Source organism: Tetrao urogallus (assembly GCF_951394365.1).
Source record: "Tetrao urogallus genome assembly, chromosome: 5".
Lineage (NCBI taxonomy): Eukaryota > Metazoa > Chordata > Aves > Galliformes > Phasianidae > Tetrao > Tetrao urogallus.
The window spans coordinates 18,388,855-18,402,058 of record NC_136818.1 but is presented as its reverse complement, the minus strand read 5'-3'; positions in this window follow the sequence as shown (position 1 = coordinate 18,402,058).

Below are 13,204 nucleotides of genomic sequence, written 5' to 3'. Positions count from 1 at the left end.
AAGCCTCTTGCTACGCACTCAGGCTGCTCAGCCAGTCCTACCTGTCACAGTGTGTTAAAGATGACCACTGGCAGCAACTCTGGATCCTATGTGCCACTCCTGTCACTACTAGCAAAGGACTGGATTTAATGTGAAAAATTAAAAATGATTAAAAATGCTTATAACTAAGAGTATTTATTTTCCAGACAAGCTGAAGCACTATCTATCACTCAGCAGAGCAGGCTGGATCCACAGCACAAGACAAGAGAATCTTTGTTTCAATCCACAGCATGAGTAAGTCTCCTACCTGGCAGTTTGTCATTACTACTTAGAAAAAACATGGGCTAGACATGTACAAACCACTCTTGACAAATGATTAATCTGGTTAATTTTATTCTTTACTAGTTTTAGAATTTCCAGGAAACACCTTTGATTTGCACTACTTTCTATACTAGACAAAGCATTCTGAGGAATCCTTTGGGTGAGTATATTCTTAGAATCATAGAATAATCAGGGTTGGAAGGGACCTTTATGTTCATCTAGTTTCAACCTCCTGCTATAAAAGCAGGGATACCTCCCTCTATCCCAGGTTGCTCAGAGCCCCATCCAGCCTGGCCTTGAACACTTCCAGGGTGGGGACATTCATGACACAGAGGGGCAACATGTTCCAGTGTCTCACCAACCTCACAGTAAAGAATTTCTTCCTAAAATCTGATCTTAATCTACTCTCTCCCTGTTTAAACCCATTTCCTCTCATCCTGTAACTCTATGCCCTTATAAAAAGTCCTACACCAGATTTCCTCAAGGCCCTCTGTAGGTACTGAAAGGTCCCTCCAGAGCCTTTTCTTCTCAAGGCTGAAAAGCCTCAACTCTCTTCAGCCTGCCCCCGTAGGGGAGGTTCTTTTCCTATAAATCATCCGAGTGCTCCCTGCTGCAAGTCTGACTCCACATCTCTAGAATTCCAAAGGCAATGCTGAGCATTTGATCATCATTTTCACTGCTGAGGGCTGCAGTTGCAGAGCTACCACACTCCCACAGCAGTGCTGCAGACACTGGCTCCTGCCCCACAGCACCCTGCAGGAGTTTCTTTCCAGAAGCTTATGTGGCCTCAGGCATGCAGTGTAACTCCTACACTCCATCAGGATAGCCAGGCCCTGAAAGCCGCTTCCCCACCAGGAATGTTTACCAAAATAAAAGCAAAGCACATTCTCCAAGCTGAGCTCTCCTTGGGAATTCTCCCATGCATGACAGCACGCATGTATATTAAGGTGCAAGCAAATAAAGTAACAAAATAATCTTGGAATTATGGCGTAAAAGTTATTTCCCCCACACATAACAGACCATTTAGATTACACACAGATTATTATCCATAGGGTTTTCACATTCAATTACTGAGGAAACATGCATTTATTGATTTTTCTCCTAAGCAGTTATTAGGAAGGCACAACATATAATATTCAAATAAAAAAACTAGAACTAGGCCAAGCAGTACATAAGTAATGCAGCACTAAAGTACAAGTAGAAGATTTTGCGTTCTCCAACCTTACAGTGTCAAAAGATTGCAAAAGATGAGTTTAGGGACCTGATCCAGAGTACGCTGGAGTTTTGTTTACGCAGGAGGAAGAGTATACATCTCTTGTTAACTGTACCAAAACAGTCCACATGAGCAATTCTACTGTGCTGTAGACAAGATACAAACTGTGTCTTGATTTTCAGTGTAGCTGAGCGCTACAGGTTTGATGCTTTACTTTTGGCAGATAAGAAAAATAAAAAAAAAATTAGTCCCAATAAAACCAGTTTGAGTTCTGGCTTCTGCAAGACAGTAGATATAATGCACAAATAGCTGTTCTGCCCTTCCCCAGCAACAGATCAAGTGACAGCTGTATATTTTACTACATGTAACTCATTGCTACAAGTGTCAGACAGCTCCTCGTTCCTGGAGCAACAGCACTGACTGCCTTTTTTAGACACATCCTCAAGACTGCAAGGCAATTTGCAGATAGTAATTAACCAAGATTCCCACGCCATCAAGGAAGAAAGGAATTCCTTTTTTCAAGCCAATCTCACTCTTCAGGCTGAGTAGTTTAGATTAAAAACAAACTAAGGGTATAAGGCTTCTCTAGCTAACCAAGAGTTGATATTAAGATTTCCATTTTCTCAAGTCAGTGTCATTAATTCACAAAACCAAATAGTTCTGCTCACAATCAGTTCCTGCACTCTTACGCTGATTTTTGATGGCTATTCCTAATTGCGTTTTCAGCCTTGTAAGGATGTCTTGGCACACACTGGCAAAGTGTTAACTTAGCTCTTCCAGTCCTAGCATGGTGTATTGCTAGTTAATTCACCATTATAATGAGCACGTTAGATGTAACAGCCTCTAAATGGCTTTGGAAGGAAAAAGCGCCAGTTCTGTAAGCTCTTTTTTCATTTCAAGGAGAAGAAATCCAAGGGATGCCACACATGACTACTTCTGTGCTGCCTACACATACAAAGGTCTGGCTTTCCTACAGACTGATTTGTACTAGCTCCAGTGTACTGGACTTTACTAGCTTCCTTTGTCCATAACAACTATTAGCTGGAATGCAGAAGTTTTACGCAGCCCAAATGCTCCTTCAGCAGGATGGTGTAAGGGATAACCCAGGGCACAACCCTTAGTGGAGATCTGCACACAGTGCTGCGCATCCGTGCTGGGAAAGAATAAAGGAAACCTGAATATATTTTAGGCTCTTATGCGTCTGGATTAGCAGCAGATGAAGAGCACAAACCTCACTGACGTACATACAAAAGTGGTTCTGTTCAGGCTCAAAAGAGGAGTAAATATGACAATTTGCATGTGCTTTTACACTGATTTGAGAGCTGAAGTAGGACTTGGAGCCTCATCCTGGCCCAACGCCCAGCAATGAATTTCACTCTGAAAGACTAAATTGCACTCTTATGACAAATGTTAATATGCTGTTATTCTAACAGTATGGCAATGTAATGATACAGAGAAGAAAAACATCACCATATGCAGAACAGTCACTAACCTGAAAGATGATAAACACTGCAAAGGATAACATTAAATAAACAAAATGATGCCAGTAGACTTTTTCACAATACATCATCTACCTTAATAACACTTAGTTATAGATATTCAATAGAATACATTAAGTAAACACTAAGTCTGTTAATTATGGTAGTATTTACCAAATGCCAATATGCATGATAATTATGAAAGTGGATATTTACATACCACACAAAACTGGATATTTATTATGCCATGAGACTGGCTCACCAAAAAAAAAAATTTGGAAAATCATGTAATTGTGAGTATGGAACACTGCTGATTTACAACATTAAAACAGAGTAAGAAAACAGAGGAAGAAATGGAAATATCTTACACTACATGGTACACACAATCTATTAATCAGTATAGGCAGTGCATCAAATATATCTGAATGACAAAGAAACATAAATCTCAATTTTATGTTTTCCTTTCCAAGTTGCTGATACAAATAAAAAAGCACTGATTTTATATATAATACCTACAAAAGTACAGATTTAAGTACACAGGTACATAACTGTGTCTGAACTCTGTGTGGTATTTAAGACCATGACAAGAGAGAATACAGTGTCTCTGGGCAATAACACACCAACTGAAGCAATACTGAACAGAAGGAGAAAAAGAGTCTAAAAATACATAGTGTAAGAAAAGTATCACATTGCAAGTCAGACTGCCTCACCCTGATATGCTGCTTTTATCTGGAACAATGTGACATCAGAGACTGCAGCCTGCCACAGTGAAGGAGTCTGTCATGGACCCTGGCAGCTACCACAGTTCAGTGTTACCAGCCCTATGCACGTTTGTTTTAGGGAAGTTGTAAAGCTCTCAGCACATATTCCTGAGGAACAATAATGTTCCGCCTTTGCTTATCATTATTCAGATATATAATGATATATATATATAATATATAATATATATTATATATATAATTATATATATATATTATAATATATATAATATATATAATGATATATAATGATATATACATAATGAATATCTGAATAATGATATAAGAATACCTGAATAATAATATAAAAAATAAAAAATATTTCTATTTATAAGAAACCTTTGAAATAAAGTCAAGCAAATGATATAATGTAACAAGCTTTATAAGAAAACAATCCCACTCAGCATAAGCAGCTTTGTCTAATAGAATAACCCAAAATTTGCCAGATTCACGTCACTGTCCACTTCATGGCACAGCCTCACAGTTAGGGCATTTCTTTACTTGCTTGCCTCCTGGCCTCCCAGGAATTAGGTCGTGGGTGTCCAACCTTTCAGCTTGCCTGGACTGCACTGATTGAAGAGGAATTGTCTAGGGCTGCATCTACCAAAGTTGCTCTGAAAGTAATGTCTCCTAATTATTTCCATGGAAACTATAGTTAATACAATGAACACAATAACCCTAATAGAGTGAATTCTCAGCTGCAAAACACTTTTTTCAGCATAGTAGTACCATGAGCTGTGTCTTTTCACCAGCCATGACAAGAACCTGTATGCCATGCTTGTAACAATGTGGAGGTGACCCACTGTTGTCATTGCCACTGCTGAAACACCCCATCCACCAACTCATTGTGCTCCCCTCCACTCTTTGGTCTCCAAAAAGCATTCAGCAAGTGTCAATGAATGTCACTGAGTGCCATTTTTTTTGCGCATGGAGAAATTGAATGAAACACCTCTGTTTCATACACACTTCCATGTCAGATGCCATTTTGTCCAACTGCACCCCTGCTGCCACCTGCTGCATGACAACAGAACAGTGGAATAGCGGTGGGAAGGTTCAAACTCTACTGCCATAGCACTAACCTCTGCCTTTGATGTCATAGGCCAACATAATAAAATAGGAGGCATTGACTTTGGAGCAGTCCTCATTCAATACATAATATAGTTAATGCACATAAGTGACAAATCTTATTTTAATTTTTAATGATTTTTAATAAAACATACTATGAAGAGAACAACAAATACATAAAACTATTGGGATACACAACCCTGTTTGTGTGAAACTAATGCACTAGTCAGGTTCAGTGGAAATGACTGCAATTCATAGTGAGTTCTCATAGCGTTTGTGAGATTTTTGATTAAATTGTACTCTTCCCATGTTTCATCCTTGGAAACAGTTGCTCACAAATGTATGGACTGTCAAAAGCAGTTACATGACTAAGGCATGACTGTAAAGTAAGAGATATTTCTCTCTGCTAGTACAGGGCTTATAAAAATCTGGTAAAGAGACATGACTAAGTTTTGGATTGCAATACTATACATTCCTTTTAAAAATTCCCAGGTAAAGGACTTAACAAAAAATTGAGTCATAAATAAACCCTAAATTTTTTTTTTTTTTTCAATCTTGAAATCTCAGAATTTCTTAATCACAACAGAAAGCATGAAGGCATATTTCTTGCTGATCACAGGACTGTGTTTAGCCAACGTATCAAAATCTATAAACTTATTTGCCATCACTTGAGCACATCACAGTGCTGTGCCCTCCACGTCGTAGTTTCAGCCCAGAGAGGGTTGGTAGCACACCAGCATTTGACTGGTGCTGAGTATCAGTCATGTACCTGGGCCAGACCACTTGGTGTGGTAGAGCTGCCACCAGGCAGCCACACTGCAAGCTGTGCCAGGGTGAACACATACCTGAATTAGGTAAAGCAGATGCAAGAATTCTAGTGCAGAATTTTTTTTATAAACAATCAAACAGGTACAGAAGGCCTAGTAAGGTTAGACAAGGTTTATTCTAATTGGTATTCTTTTGGGTTCCTGGCTCATCTGCAGCTAAATAGGGATTCCTCTGCCTCCCAAATAACCCATTTCAATTAGCCTACATTTGCATACACAGGCATGCCGACAGAGTCCAGCATCATGCTCAGATATGAACTTGTCTGAATCTACCCATCACAGTGAGCAGCTATTGGTCACTGACACTGCTGGACACATTCCTCAGAAGTTTCTCAGCCCTTTTATGAAGTGTTTCACTAAATCACAGACAAGAGACCTTCACAGTCCAGGTAATTAGAAATAATTAAATACCAGTCTGATAAATGCTGTATTTTCCATTTTCATTCTTAAATAAGAAATACAGCAGACTAACTTTAAAGTGGACATTAATGAAAAAAAATTTCCAAAGAGAAAATATTTTAAAATCAGTAAGGGTTGTAAAAGAACTCAGGAGATTCTCACCCAGAGATGTTATATACGTGTAAATTGTCATAAATTGCGCTTTTCCTTTTGCTGCATTTCCAAACTATCAGACTGAACAACAAGCCCCTACTGGAATCACTTTCGAAAAAGTATAATGGTCTGTGAAATAGGAAAGGTCAGATTAAGTGATGCATTATTCATTATAGCCTTTAACTCTGACTGCATGAATGTCTGACATATTTAAATTCGAAGCGTTTATCAGCACTTTGTGGTTCATTCTTCCATTCAGATCTATACATCTATGTACCTATTTATTACAAAATCCTTCACAACTCTGTGATATTCAGAAATAGATAACGTTTTATTTTCCATTTTTTTCATAACATTACAGGATACCAACATTTAATCATTTTTTTCTGTTAAGGAAAAAAAGTTAAAAATTAACATTGTGGATTTATTGAAGTATTTTACCCAGAAAAAAATGTAGAGTGGTTTCTGTTTTTTTCACTGACTACTGCAGACTTGGTATTAATCTAGACTGCAATCATGAATTCCCGCAAAGAAAGAATACAGCTTTATATTTCCTTGTCAGTGGCAGAAAATCCAGATAAAGAGTTCCCATGGTTGTCTCTCTGCATGTTTCCACCTCTCTCCTGCAACTCACAGCCTGTTTGATATGATAAACTTACTTGTGGGATATACTATAAAATGGACAAACAGAATTACCTAGGGTTAAGCCGTCCAAAAAAGGGGACATATGTTGACAATATATATTGGCATATGTACTCATGAGGTAGAAAAAAAAGTGCACTTTTTGAGTCACAAGTGATGTTAAACAGGAAAAAAAAAAAAAAAAAAAAAACTTAGAAACTATAATTTTGGAAAATTACTACAAAATTGGATAGTGAATTGTAACAAAATTCAGACCCTTGCAGACCTCTATCTTGCCTTCAGTAAAAGTTAAAATTGAACACAATATAAATGATAAAGCAAGAAAGTGAAAAGTACTATAACAGCAGGACACAACAAACTGATTACCCTCTTTTTGGAGAAATTTAAAATAAAGTTTAAAATTGCCTTGGTTAAAACAAAAAAGTGTTACAATAGCTACAATGAAGATCGTGGCAAGCTAGTTGTATTTTACTGATAGAATTTATCTACATCTCCTACACTGACAGTAAGGCTGTAAAAGAGACAGAGGGGTGCAGATGTCTGCGTTCCTGATTAGGGAAACTGCCACATTTGGAGAGAATTGATTTAAGACATCAGTTTTCATCCTAGTTTAGTATATTCGCAAATGGAGTCCTCTTCAGTTTTTGCAGGAAGTTAGTTCACTTTGATAACTGTTTCCCAGCCAGTTGCAGATAGAAAAATTATGCATACAGCTAAGTAAACCCTTTAGGGTAACTAGAGAAGCATTAGAGGGATCGTCCAAGTTACACCAAATCCCTACTGAGGTTTCTCTGGGCCTGCTCTGCCCTGCGAAGATGCTTATTCAACACAAAACACAAACTGCAGGAATAACAAAAGGATACAAGATAACTCAGTATAGCTTAAAGAAACGCAAATAGTTTGGAAAATTACAAGCCAGATAATCTTGATCAATATTCTTTGGTGGCCAATGTGACCTTTACTTCTGTGCAATTATGAGTCAAGGACTGTTTATTCACTCCAGTGAATACTGTGGTACGGGTACAGATGACAGTCGTAAATAACAACCATCTTTATCATAGTCCACCTCTTAATTTACAAGCATACAAGAGTGAGGTAAAGGCCTTAAATAATTCTGCTTTTTTTCATTGTACTTTTTTGCTTTTCATCCTTAAAGATACAATAACAGTCCTATGAAAATATTTCCTTTGTCTACCCAGCTTCTGATCTAGTACAGTAAAACACCATGGATATAAGTATTTCTAGGAATATACAACAGCACCAACCTCATCCTTCTGAGTTATATTCTAAAACAGCTTTCTTCAAGTAGTATTCTCTTTGTTAATTGATCCAGGCCCATCCCTATAACTTCAAGAGAAAAGGCTGAAATACATACACAGCTGAGTAAAATATCTTCAGGAATCTCCAAATCTTTACTGAGTAACTAATAGTACCTGACTCAGCTGACAGAAAGCTTTACTGCGCTGATATTCTAAAATTTTTTTTCAATTTTACAAAATCCATCCATCAATATCCTGAGATCCTAGCATTCAGCTAAAATTTCCAGAGGTACTGAATTATTACCCTGAGAAAACTTCATTACAGATGCAGCAGTTGATAGACCATAGTTGCTAGGTCTTAACAGACAAAAAGCTGGACATGAGTCAACAGCGTCTGCTTGCAGACCAGAAGGTCAACTGGGCTGCAAAGAAAGAGGGGTGGGCCAGTAGGGAGAAGGAGGTGATTGTCCCCCTCTTCTCTGACCTCATGACACTCTCACATGGAGTATTGTGTCCAAGCCTGTGCTGTCACAGCACAAGGACGCACAGCTGTTGGAGTAAGCCCAGAGGAGGGCCAGGAAAGAGATCAAAAGGCTGGAGCACCTTTCCTGCAAAGAAAGTTTGAGGGAGTTGGTCTTGTTTTGCTTGGAGAAGAGAATACTCCAGGGAAACCTCATTGCAGTCTCCTACTGCTTGAAGGGAGCTTACAGGCAGAAAGGTACCCAACTTAACAGTAGCGTATCAGACCATGTGAAAAGACGAAGATAATTGGCTTTGAACAGTAAGATGGGAGATTTAGGTTAGGTGTCAGGAAGAAATTCTTTACTTAGAGGGTGGTGAGGCACTGACACACAGTTTACCCAGAGAAGCTGTGGATGCTCCATCCCTGAAGGCATTCAAGGTCAGGTTGGATGGGACTTGAACAGCCCTATCTAGTGGTTGGAAATGCAACAGGGGACTGAAACTGGATGATCTTTAAGGTCCTCTCCAAGCTAAGCCATTCTATGATTCTATGATATCAGATGTGCTGTTCACAACCATTGAGAATTTTGAGAAGATGGAGCTACAATTTCATAGATATCATATGATTGTACAAAGAGATATAACTAGTTCTGTTTCCAGCCAAGTTTATGTCAGCACTGTCACACCTGTGTGGTTCTGCTGTATACAGTTTGTTACTCAAGGAATACAACAGGCATTCATTCTCAGGATCACTGCTGATAGCAAAGACACCATGAAGGGAAGGCTCAGTCTGTACAAGGATGAACGCCCAGTAACTGACAGTTACCTCATTGTTCTTTACAACTGACCAGCTGTAATTACATTCCATTTTATCAGGACTATCAAGCATAAATTCAAAGACTGTATTAAATGCAGTCAATGTTGAGAGAGAACAGATACCTCAAAGCCTTTAGAGAAACAGGGCTACAGTTTCTTTTGAAGAGCTTTGTACGCAGCTTCCATAAAGTCCTACGTTTAAATACAATAATGCTTAGATTGGACTCATTTCTTGTGCTTTGAGAGGGATCCCTATATTTGTACATTTTAAGAAGTCTAAATGCTAATAAAAATATTTTTAGGAAAGAAAATTCCCACTAGAACCCGCATATTAAGTTAAGCCTTTCTACTGAGAGTATTATTAAATCCCACCAAATCCTATTTCAATTCAGTCAGCAGCAGCTCTGTGCATAAACAGATAGGAAGAATGCTATAAGGGATTGTGTCAGTGAAAAAAAAAAAAAAAAAAAAAAAATCAGTATCTTTTTTCTTTTTGCTCATTTTTTAACAACAAAATAATGGTGATTCTTAGAGATCTAGTTTTCATCTCCCTAAATCAAGAGGATACTGACAGTTCTACTTTAATCACATAAGTACCTCTAAGAACTTCAGTAAGATCAAACCATGAGAAAAACTCCCAGAGATGAGCACTTCTCTTACTCTAATTTGTTCTGCCAGCCCTGGGATGGTCAGGAATACAAGATGAGGGGTATCAGATCTGCCTTAAAATACACACACATTAGTGAAAATGAAAGATTTAAATAAAAGTGTAGAAAAACATAAGAGAATACTTCTTATAACTTTAAGTTATATTAATTAATGTAACACATTTATTTCAACTGAAACACTTTTTTCTTCCTGAAGGAGAAAAAAGCAGATGTAAGACGTAGAATATTTCAATCACTTTAAAAACAAATGCAAAACATGAGAAGACACCTTAACCTCCGTACGTTTTTTCATAGAGATTTAATTTGTAGAACAATACCATGTTCCTGAAAAACTTGTTGCTTCTGAACAACTAGTGAAAAACTAACATATTTCACTCCATCTCCACAATAAAAGAGATTTACGATAGTGTTATATATGAAAGGGAGTTCTGCACTTCATGAAGTGTGTCATTAATCCAAAAACTGGATTGTTTGGCAGGAATTAGATGCAACACAAACAGCATGTAGGGTATTCCACAGTTCAGGAACTGGTAGATACAAACTGGTAAGAGGCAGAGAGCCATCTTTCCAACCATAACAGCCACTGGGCATAGTTTTCTACATGGATTCTTCTGTCCCAGTAAATGACAGATTGTTTCTGCAACACTGACAAAAAACTGTCATCCTCCATTTTTACAATCCGTTTGCCAGCACATTCTTCCCACTCATGCCACTTCTATGCCTCTTCACAGACTGATGCATATTATCCCACCTTTGTCTCTACTCCTCACTAAACTTGGTGAGGGCTCACACTAAGAAACTGTATAATCAATGAATATACAGACGTTATAATTATGAAATGAACAAGAGAGTTTGGCTAAGCAGGTTATTACACCAAAAAGAGAATAGAGTGCGTACCCTTGTCCTGGGCTCACTGTAAAACTCCAAAGGAGGGATCTCCAGAAAAAGATACTTTTCCACTGGTAGTCAGCTCTTAAATGGGGGTCTTAAAAGGCTCCACCTCTTCCAGCAGCACAGGTGAATTTCTTTCACCTGTGCTCCCGTGGCTGAGTCATTGCTCACCTCAGGTGATCGATCAGAGGTTCAGGCCATGATTCAGCAGTTCCCATACAGAAACCAAGTCCCTGAAAGTGCCTATAATTCATATGGATACATTAAATTTTTCTTTCCACAGCTTCTGTCTCTGAGCCTACATACACTGCTTTAATACTTGAACCTTGATCACTATATCCATAGCATCTCCCAAGGGTGAAGAGAAAGACTGATCTGGCCCTCCTGGCACTCCTATCTGTCTTTAGCCAAATCTGTACTCATTCAGCTCACGGTAGATCGTGAACCAGGGAAACATTCCCCAAAGATGAAACAACAGATTGACCTTCCCTAATCACCTTTCAAAATCACGTGGGGCAGGCTCAGTATTCAGGTGTCATTAAATTGATGTACTTTGTGAAATACTGCATGTTCTGCTAAAATATTGAAATATTTAGTATTCTTTCGTAGAAATTGCTCATCAGAACATCAAGTACATTTGGAGTTATTCTCGAATAATTAATTTACTTCACATAGAGCAATTGTTTCTGATTTAGTCATTTTCCAGTCTGATATGGACTTCAGTACTTGTACTGCTAATTGCATGCTTCACACATTTAAGATCTCAGAGGTTCTAAGAATAGTACCAAAATTACACATTATTTCTTCTCCTCTTAACGGGTACTTGCTCAACCTCAATAGCCTTAGAAAATATTTGATTAAGTAGTAATATGAAAGAGCATTTTTTCCAATAAAGCAATGATGGTGGCTGAACAAGAAGTCTATTTATTATTATTTTTTGCATTTGGAGCCAAATACATTTCCAAATCACAGGGATGCAGGTTGAAAAATCTTTTATCATCATATAATAACTCTAACATCCTCAGCTTTCTGAGAAATTTCCTTAGGGCATTTTCCAAGACACTATTCCAACAGCTTAAAATCAGCAATCAAAATTAAACAGCAAATGAAAATTTAAAAATCTATAATATTACAATGTAACAGCCTCTTCCTAAATACTGAAGCCATTTCAATAGTTCTGTCTTTTTATATGACTACATTGAAATAATCCTTTTCTCTCTTCCCATTTCTTAGAAACAAATATTTTCAATTTATATTTTGAGGACTTTCTGTTTATTTTAAAGACTATCAATAAGAGTAGATTTTTTGCTTTCATAGAATCCAGATTGCAAATGATGGAAAATTAAAAGGAAAGAAAGAGATTACAATCATTCCATAGAGAAGCAACAGACTGAATAACAAACAATGTTATTCAACTGACATAAGGACATTAGATTTGGATTTAAATCTATATTTGTCTTGAAAGCATAACTTAACAGTATGTTGGACCTAAACCCTGAAAGAGATGGAGCTTCAGTCTCTAAAGCACTGAATGAGAAATAGAACAGAGATATGCCAGTTTGTATGATCTCAAGACCAGCCCTTTTCTTCCTACGCTTGCAGTACACCAAATGCAATAATACAAATGTCCTAGTACTCATTCAAGCCTTTTTCAAATATTTGAGGAGCAAGAAAATGTTTGATACCTATAGGAGGACTCATATTGTAGACAAACACAAGAACGTGAAGTTCCCTATCTTTAAGAGCATTAATCATTGGGGCAGTATAAATGTGCACTGTAACGTCAATTATATTTTAAAAGAATGAGAAATCAAGTGAATGTTAAGTAACACTGAAGTCCGTTCATTCAGCTCAATTGACTGTAAAACCACCAGCTATGATTACTTTATGCATTTCATTAATATGGCTAATTTGCTCTACAAGGTGTCTGGTTACATGAAATGATTATCAAAATATATAGCTAAACTGTAATTGACACTAATTTTGACCATTAGTACAGCAAATCTTTCTTTTATTCCACCAGTACTTATGCATTTATCAGAGGTTTTAAGCCTTTCCTCCTAAAGCTGTAACATTTTTCTATTATGTCCTTTACATAGCATTCATGGTGGACGTGCATCGCACTGACCGTATGACTATACATAAACTGTTACTGTCTAAAGAAAATGCATTAAGAGTAGTCAGAAAAAAGACTGCCTCCCCTACAGTATTTATTTTTCCCCCCTTGCTTTTTCCCTTGTTTGAACTAGTGGTCAGTAAATGTATGCACTTAC